Here is a 7643-nt window from a genome sequence, read left to right as displayed (position 1 = left end):
ATAATTACAGATAAACATTCTCTGTCGTATATGCTTGACAAAAATAAGGAGGTGTCTACTTTTCGACCCCTAAACGGAACCGCCAATTTCACGCACTATGGGCAGGGTCTTCATCAGGACAAACGTGAGGGTGGGGGGTGGCACTAGTAGAAACAGCTTGATTCCTTCAGGCTGTATTTAGGAAAGGCTGGGCTCGTGGGCTAACAGACGTCTTCACGTCTTCGTGATGATCACTGACTATCACAGATTGTAAAAGATAATCCACGTGATCTGCTGCGCCACCAGACTCAGGCAGTCATTCACTTTGCAGTAAGGGTACTACTACATTTCAATATAGAACATGCATGTACACTTATGTCACATGCATGTCTAAAAATGCTTAAAAACCTGCTTGCATGAATTGTGTTTGGATGCGGTCACATGTATGTGTGACACTGAGTGCCATGCAACCACCATGATGAAAGGAGAAATGCTAAACTCCATTAAGATGAATCATGTTTGTGTTATGCCCTTGTTTTTTTTTCCTACCGGTACGTTCTAGCAGTGGACCCTTAATATACAGTCTGTCCACAGCATGCATAGCACACCTTAGAGCGGGTGCTAAAAATGCAAATACAAGTGGTATAATTTTTACCACTCACATTTCCACCTTTTAATCACCACTTGCACATTATTTGGGTCCTGAAGAAAGCCTTACCATTTTTTTTATATAAGGCTGAAACATGTAGACCAAAAGGATAATTAAGACCAAATCTCTAGTCTTAATACATCATCCGTATTCTGTTTTTAATATACCCTGGGCCGCTTGGAATAAATAAAAATCAGTAAGAATCCTCAGAGGTATTTTTAACTCACACCACTTTAACACACTCCGAAAACGAAAAAACCTGCTCCACGGTAACCAGGTGTCGCAGCACAGCTGGGTAGCATTCGGCTACTAAGCTAGGAACCCGATGATGAAGCATGACACCAACTAGGTTGGTGTGTGAGGGTTCTTCTAACAAACCTTAGTGGTGCCTGGCACTACAGCATTATACAGCTATCTATCTTGGGTCTTCCAAGTTGCTTTGATAGTAAACCCAATATACCCATAATTATGCAGCAAACGCTGAATCACAGAATCGTCTAAAACTACATACCCGCATCATTGTTTTATTACCAATTTATATTGAAAGGTAAGCAAAGCCTGGAAATTATAATTTCTGCCATTTCCCAGTGTTAACTGTACTTTGAAGAAAATAGCCTTTTCTAGATATCTGCCTCAAAATTAACATGTAATATTAAAACACGTGGGGCCATATTGATCAAACTTTCATGCAATGCGTATTCCTGTCTTCTGCCTGCGCTGGCGCACAATTAGCTGCCTAGTACCGATGCAGGCACCCTTGGGTCACAGTGAAAGGCTGCCTGTGTTATAGGCAGGATTGTTTTGTGCATGAAGGAACACCTTCCTGCACAAAAACAATATTCAGAGGCATTTGCCTCTTTCTGCGTGTGTGCAGCAGAATGCAGCACATCTAGAAAGCGGAAAAACAAGGAGAAATTCCCCGGTCTACCACTAATGGTATATCTGAGAACGCACCAAAATCCATGGGTGGATGCTTGAGAACATCCATGTTCCACCAATGGAACGCCTCCCCAGGGCAGAGTAATGCCAGACAGCGATTTGTTCTGCCTTGCGTTACTTCAGATTTATAAGCCCACGCAAGGTGGCCTAGCATTGCTTGATAAATCTCACCTAGGTTTTGTGACGCCCTTGCAGAAGGGCGATGCATAACCTTTGCTTAATCTGGCCCATAGTGTGTACCATGTATAATAAGGTCCTATATGCCATCTCAGTATTCTAGTGAAAAACTCAGTCTTTGGCCTGGCTATTTATGATGTCACCAGAAACCCTTGATGGCAACACTGGGCTTTGTTACATATTTACCCAATATATTCTCTCTGTGTATATGCATGTGAATGTGTGTGTGTGTATATATATATATATATATATATATATAATACTCAAAATGTAAGCTCGTGGCCTCAATAAACCGCAACACAGCTGCAGCTAACTTGCTGGTTGCAGAGTATTAAAAATAACTCGTAGAGAGGTATAAAGATATTGAAAATGCAAGTGCAAAAGCTTAGCATACAGACTGCATTTGTCCCTTTAGGTGAATATTGTGCTGTGGTGTGCTCACAAAGCAGATGAGGGTCGTATTTCTGAAACCACCCCTGTCCGGTGAGGGGTCATTTGTCACCATAGCTTCCCTACCGTCCTCTTCCAAGAGAGGGATAATCCGTGTTAAATGAACTACAATGTTACTTGATCCACTATACTTGTACGGTTGATCCTTTATAAAAAACGAGTGGCAGAAGAGCTGCTGGGTATCGGGGGAACCTTACATGACTTATTATAACACCAGAGGCCAAGGCGCACCCCCACCCTGCAACTGAGGGCAGCCACGGATATGATGTCAGCACATCAGTCTTTTCCCGCACAGCTTTGGGATGTCTATCCCATGGATCAGTCTAGTCGGGCCCTGAAGCAGTGGCAAGGTGTCCTCTTCCTTGTTGCTCAAAGCATAATCTCTGTGACTGGGGGGCGTGGTCCAAATCTGAAAGACAAAATAGAACAACTCCAGCTTGAACCTGGCGATTTTAAAGGAAACGTCATGCAATTACGTGTAGGGATATTCAGAAAAACGCTAAATATTATTAACCCTTTGACGCTTATTAAAATATTCTGAACCTTGGTTCCGTGCACGTTATCATGGCGGATCCCTTGAGGGACCAAAGTAAAGAAGGTAAGGCCATTGGACATATTCCAGGGTTATTCTTTGTGGGCCTAAAGCCATCATCCTTCCTTACTTCAGACTTGCACTTTTCCACTGTTTCTTACACGACGGAACCTCTGAAGGCCTATGTAGGACGTCCTCCTCCCAGTTCAGTTCCTTTTACAACATCACAACCACATTTTCCCCACACATCTTGAAGAGATTACCGCTACATTTTCCAACCATCCTATTAAAATGAGTAAACCTTTTGATAGTATGCGAAGAGGGAAGTGCCTGAGATTGCATACGTCTCTCTTCTGGAGTCTTGGAATCACCCTTGTCTTGCCCTTGAACACAACATGTTGCATAAATTAATATTTAATACATACCAACTACCTACAGGAATGCGTTAGCTTGCAGATAATTATCTAATGCAATTGTTTACCCTCCACCCCTGTTAAATGTAGCTTCGTGCACAGGTGTTTGAAATGACGTGCATTAGGCAGTGACATCATTCAATATGATCTCCCTGAACACATTTCACCCTCTCTCTGGCGATCAGGCCTACAATTGGAGTTTGCATGGGATTCTCAGCTGCATGTGTTGCTTACGCTCAATGACTCTTCCAAAATGGCAACAGATGAAACATTAAAGTAGGTGTTCTAAGTGGGTAGGGTCCTGCCGTGGCTGGGCCCTGGCTAACCAAAAAATAAACCATGGACACTGAGCCAGGGCCCTTTGGGGCCCTAAATTACTGTCAAAAACCTGCTGAAGAAAAACAAAACTAGCTCTGGCTGGTCATATGCTAGTGCTGCAACTAGGTGTCACCAGAAGTCCTCTTTGTGGTACAAGGACTAAGTGACAGGCAGCTATTGTTGTTTAGCTTCTGTGTCCACAGCCTACAACATTACTTCTGCCAATTCAAAAACCTTTGTGTTGGCACTTTTAAACTTGCCTTGTCAAGTTTTTCTGGTATTGCTTTTGGTCTGACTCCTGAACACAGGTGCAAAATAAACTGTTATCCTGCTGATTCTGATTGTGCTTTATCCAGTGAGACCCCCATTTATGACTTTGTCAAACACACGCTGCTATTTAACATGTATTAATTACATAGTCCACACCTTTTTGAATGATTTCTCAAAGAAAAACCAAAGGAAATGATGGACGGAGCGTTGACAATACAAGCATTCACCCCCAGTCAACTGATATGGGTTTAATCCATCACCGTTCTTTAGCCCACATCTGCCACCCCAGTTCAGACTGGGGTGGCTGAGTGAGCTAAAGAATGGTGATGGATTAAACCCAGATCAGTTGACTGGGGGTGAGTGTTTGATTTGCTCAAACGGTCCGTCCATCATCCCCTTTTGTATCGCTTTGTTCGCTCTAAGTTGGCAGGGTATGCTCAGACGTGAGTCCCTTGCTCACTTGGCCACTGGATTCAAGATAGCCTGTCTGATGAGGATTATGAATCCGAAACCGGTCCCAGGATGCTTGTTTCCGGTCCAGAGAAGACATGGCTTGGCAGTTCGGGCTTGACTGTTCCCATGAGGCACAGGGTCAGACTGATTTGCATATGGCCATGTCTGAACTGGGGTGGCTGAGTGAGCTAAAGAATGGTGATGGATTAAACCCAGATTAGTTGACTGGGGGTGAGTGTTTGATTTGCTCAAACGCTCCGTCCATCATCCCCTTTTGTATCGAATGATTTCTCAAGCCACATCTGTTTTAGGGCTCCAACACCGTTTTGATCCCACTCGAAGCACTGACTTCACCTTTTATTGAGTTAAAAGTTCTCATAATCGCCATTAACGTGTGTAGTTTTGTAGTTATAATCTAACTAAAAGCCAAGAAACTGTTATTGGAATTTTGCTCAAAGGAAAACGACACGAAGGTCCAATCTTACCATAAAGACCCTTCCAGGAGGTCTAATTGTGTCACTTCAACCCCTTGTAAACTAGATTCAATGAAAGTCTGTTTTTTTTCTGTCATTTCGAAAAAAGCTCACCTTTCTCCTACTGTCTTTGTCTGCAGACGTCAAGCGTAACACGCCTCTGTTGTCAACATCCCACACACCGCTTGCTACCAAGCTTCCGTGCCGCTTCTTCTTGGAGATGTCTGTGTGGTGAGCGTGCGCCGGGGTTGTGGGTGCCTGCCTTAGGTGACTCAAAAGGTCCCCTTTGAAAATCTTCCAGCGATTCTGCTCCAGGAAGACCCGGGAGAGCTCATCATCACTAGGGAAGACCAAAAATAAATTAATCTTGTGATGGGTTGCAATTCATTCTCTTGCTGCGTCTCCTTGAAAAAGCTTGTTAAAATGTTGGAGAGTCTCTTTAATACTTGTTGATATTCATGCCCGGATATTTCTTGTAAATACCTAGGCTTTCCTGTTTTCAGTGTCTATTTTTGGTAAATTGTAGTGGGTGTTTTTCAGTGTTTTCCAGTGGTTTCAATACCTTAAAAACAGTGGTTGCACATTTTCGTGCCATTAAAACAACAGAAGCAGTGTTTTTCCAGTGTTTATGGAACATTTTGCTTGTATTTTTGTTTGCTTTCTGCACTGATAGTGCATAGAATATAGACAGTGTACATACAGTGTATACGAGTTCAGAATACATTTTTATAAATCAAACTTATTGTACACCATACAGTACTTCTTCAGTGAGTCTTTGGTTATGTGCGTTCGGTCCTTCCTTCCCATGTAAACTTATATCTGTGAAAAAGCCCTCTCAACATTGGCACTTGAGATGGGCAAATCCCAAAAAGGCCGTACACAATTTTCTAACTGCCCACTGACCTAGCTTTCCATGCCAATACTGGTGCCCCTGAAGAGTGTGATTCTCTGGGATAGGTTCTGCAACATATGCGTTGAACTGTGCACAATATTTGGATGCTGGTGCACTTAGAAACAGGTTGGCAAAAATACGATAAAGGAGCAAACACTGTGGACTGCATTGACTGCTCCGTGACGAAGCTGCAAAAACACAACCGACGTGGTATCATTCTGCGAGACCATATATGCATACTATTGAGAAAATAATGAGAAAGACAACATTTTCACGGTCTTCATGATTTCACCAAAGCTTGTTTTAGTTCATTGCCAAATAAAAGTCCCACGACGTAATGTGACTTTCTATGACAATCTACAATCACTATATATATATATATATATATATATATATATATATATATATATAGATTCCTCATATCTGCCTTCCTCCCATCTATGCTGCTGTCAGACAACAAGAAACAATGTAAATTATATATGTATTTAATGTAAAGGTGGTGGAGCAGGATTAACTGCATGAGCTGATTAGCTAGTGTAAGAGGACTTCTCTCAGGGAGTGGGGGGGGCAAGCTGTCTGGTTCAAGTTTCGGGTTTAAGCCCCGTTAGGGCGCGTGGGTTACTATATGTATTTTGTACCACAAGCCAGCTGTTTTTAATGCTGACTTCCCTGAAAGTGCAGCAAGCACACACAAATGTGGCATATCTGGCAAACCACTGGGGAATCCAGATGCCCGCCGATATGGTGGGGATGTGTGCAAGCAAACATTCTACAAAGGGTTACTTCGGGGATCATAGTAGTAGGAAGGGTTTTGGGATGAGTCAGAGATTGGAGGTACAGGATATATTGAGAGAGGTATAGTGTGAGAAATAGGGTAGTGCATTGGAGAGAGTGGTAGAATGAGGTATAGTATGAGTAAGAGTGGAGGTAGATGATATAATGAGAGAGGGACAAGGCGAGATATGATGCAGTGCATTAGAGATGCTGGATTAGGAGTAAAAAAATAAATATAAAGATACATACGTACATGGAAGGTATAAATGTATAAAGAAGGTATCTCTTCTCTGTTGTTTGTTCACTGGGCTTTGTAGGGCACAGAGAGGCTGGGGCTACAAGATTAAGCATACTATCTAGTTTAGAAATTATTAGGTGTAGAACCGTCTGTGCAGAAAATTCGCTAGGTACTGGCGTCAAAAAGTCTCTGACTAGGACAGCAATGCAACCCAGTACCAAGTATGGAGGCACAGACTCAGTAATGCTGTAGATGCACCAAAGATTGACAGTCGGCATCTGCTAAAATAGAAGTGCCCGCCATAGGTTTAGAAGGCCCAAATCACAGTCAGATCTTTAGGACATCCACATAAGTGGGGTTAGTCCCAAGGGGGAGGGAGCCAGGAATGTAAAATCAGAAGCGGCATAGCACACACTGCACAGTTTAAAGTTAAGTCTGCACATTTTTAGTCAGAACGAGGGCTGGTTCCAATTTACCATAAAAATCACAAAACTAGTTATGTTGGCATTAAGAATATGAACGGAAAATGCACCCTTGGGCAGCTGCGGGGTATAACATTTGGGGAGGAATGGCCAATAAGTATTAATAAATGCATTAGGTTTCACCTATGTGATTAATAATAAGCTGTTTTTGTTCTAAGTTGTTATTGGCTGAGTAGTTGTACAATATAAATTACAGAAAGTCTGTTAAAGTGTTATGACTCGTTTATGTACAAAAGGCAGTATATTGTGCTGTTACTAGTGGTATAGTGCAGGTAAGTAATAGCGGAATTATGAAAAATGAAAGAGGAAAATAATAGAATGAATTGATGTAATAGCAATATTATGTGTTTAGAGGAGTTCTGTCAACTTTTTTGATGCCCCTAGTGCCTGCAAGATAGCTGCATTTGTGACTGCCTGTTAAGTAGTAAAATATAGCGGTGTTTGCAGGAGTGATGACAAATTTTGGCCCAGGTTCCCCTGCACCTGCTGCACCATTCAAATTAGGACCCTATTGCCTATAGGGTAACTGCACTTGTGTCTGCCTTTTAAGTTTATATTAAAAACAATAGAGTTCACAAGCACAGCCAAACCCTTTACAGGCGAA

The sequence above is a fragment of the Lissotriton vulgaris genome, chromosome 10, assembly GCF_964263255.1.
Source record: "Lissotriton vulgaris chromosome 10, aLisVul1.2, whole genome shotgun sequence".
NCBI lineage: Eukaryota > Metazoa > Chordata > Amphibia > Caudata > Salamandridae > Lissotriton > Lissotriton vulgaris.
Note: the sequence above shows the minus strand (reverse complement) of the source record.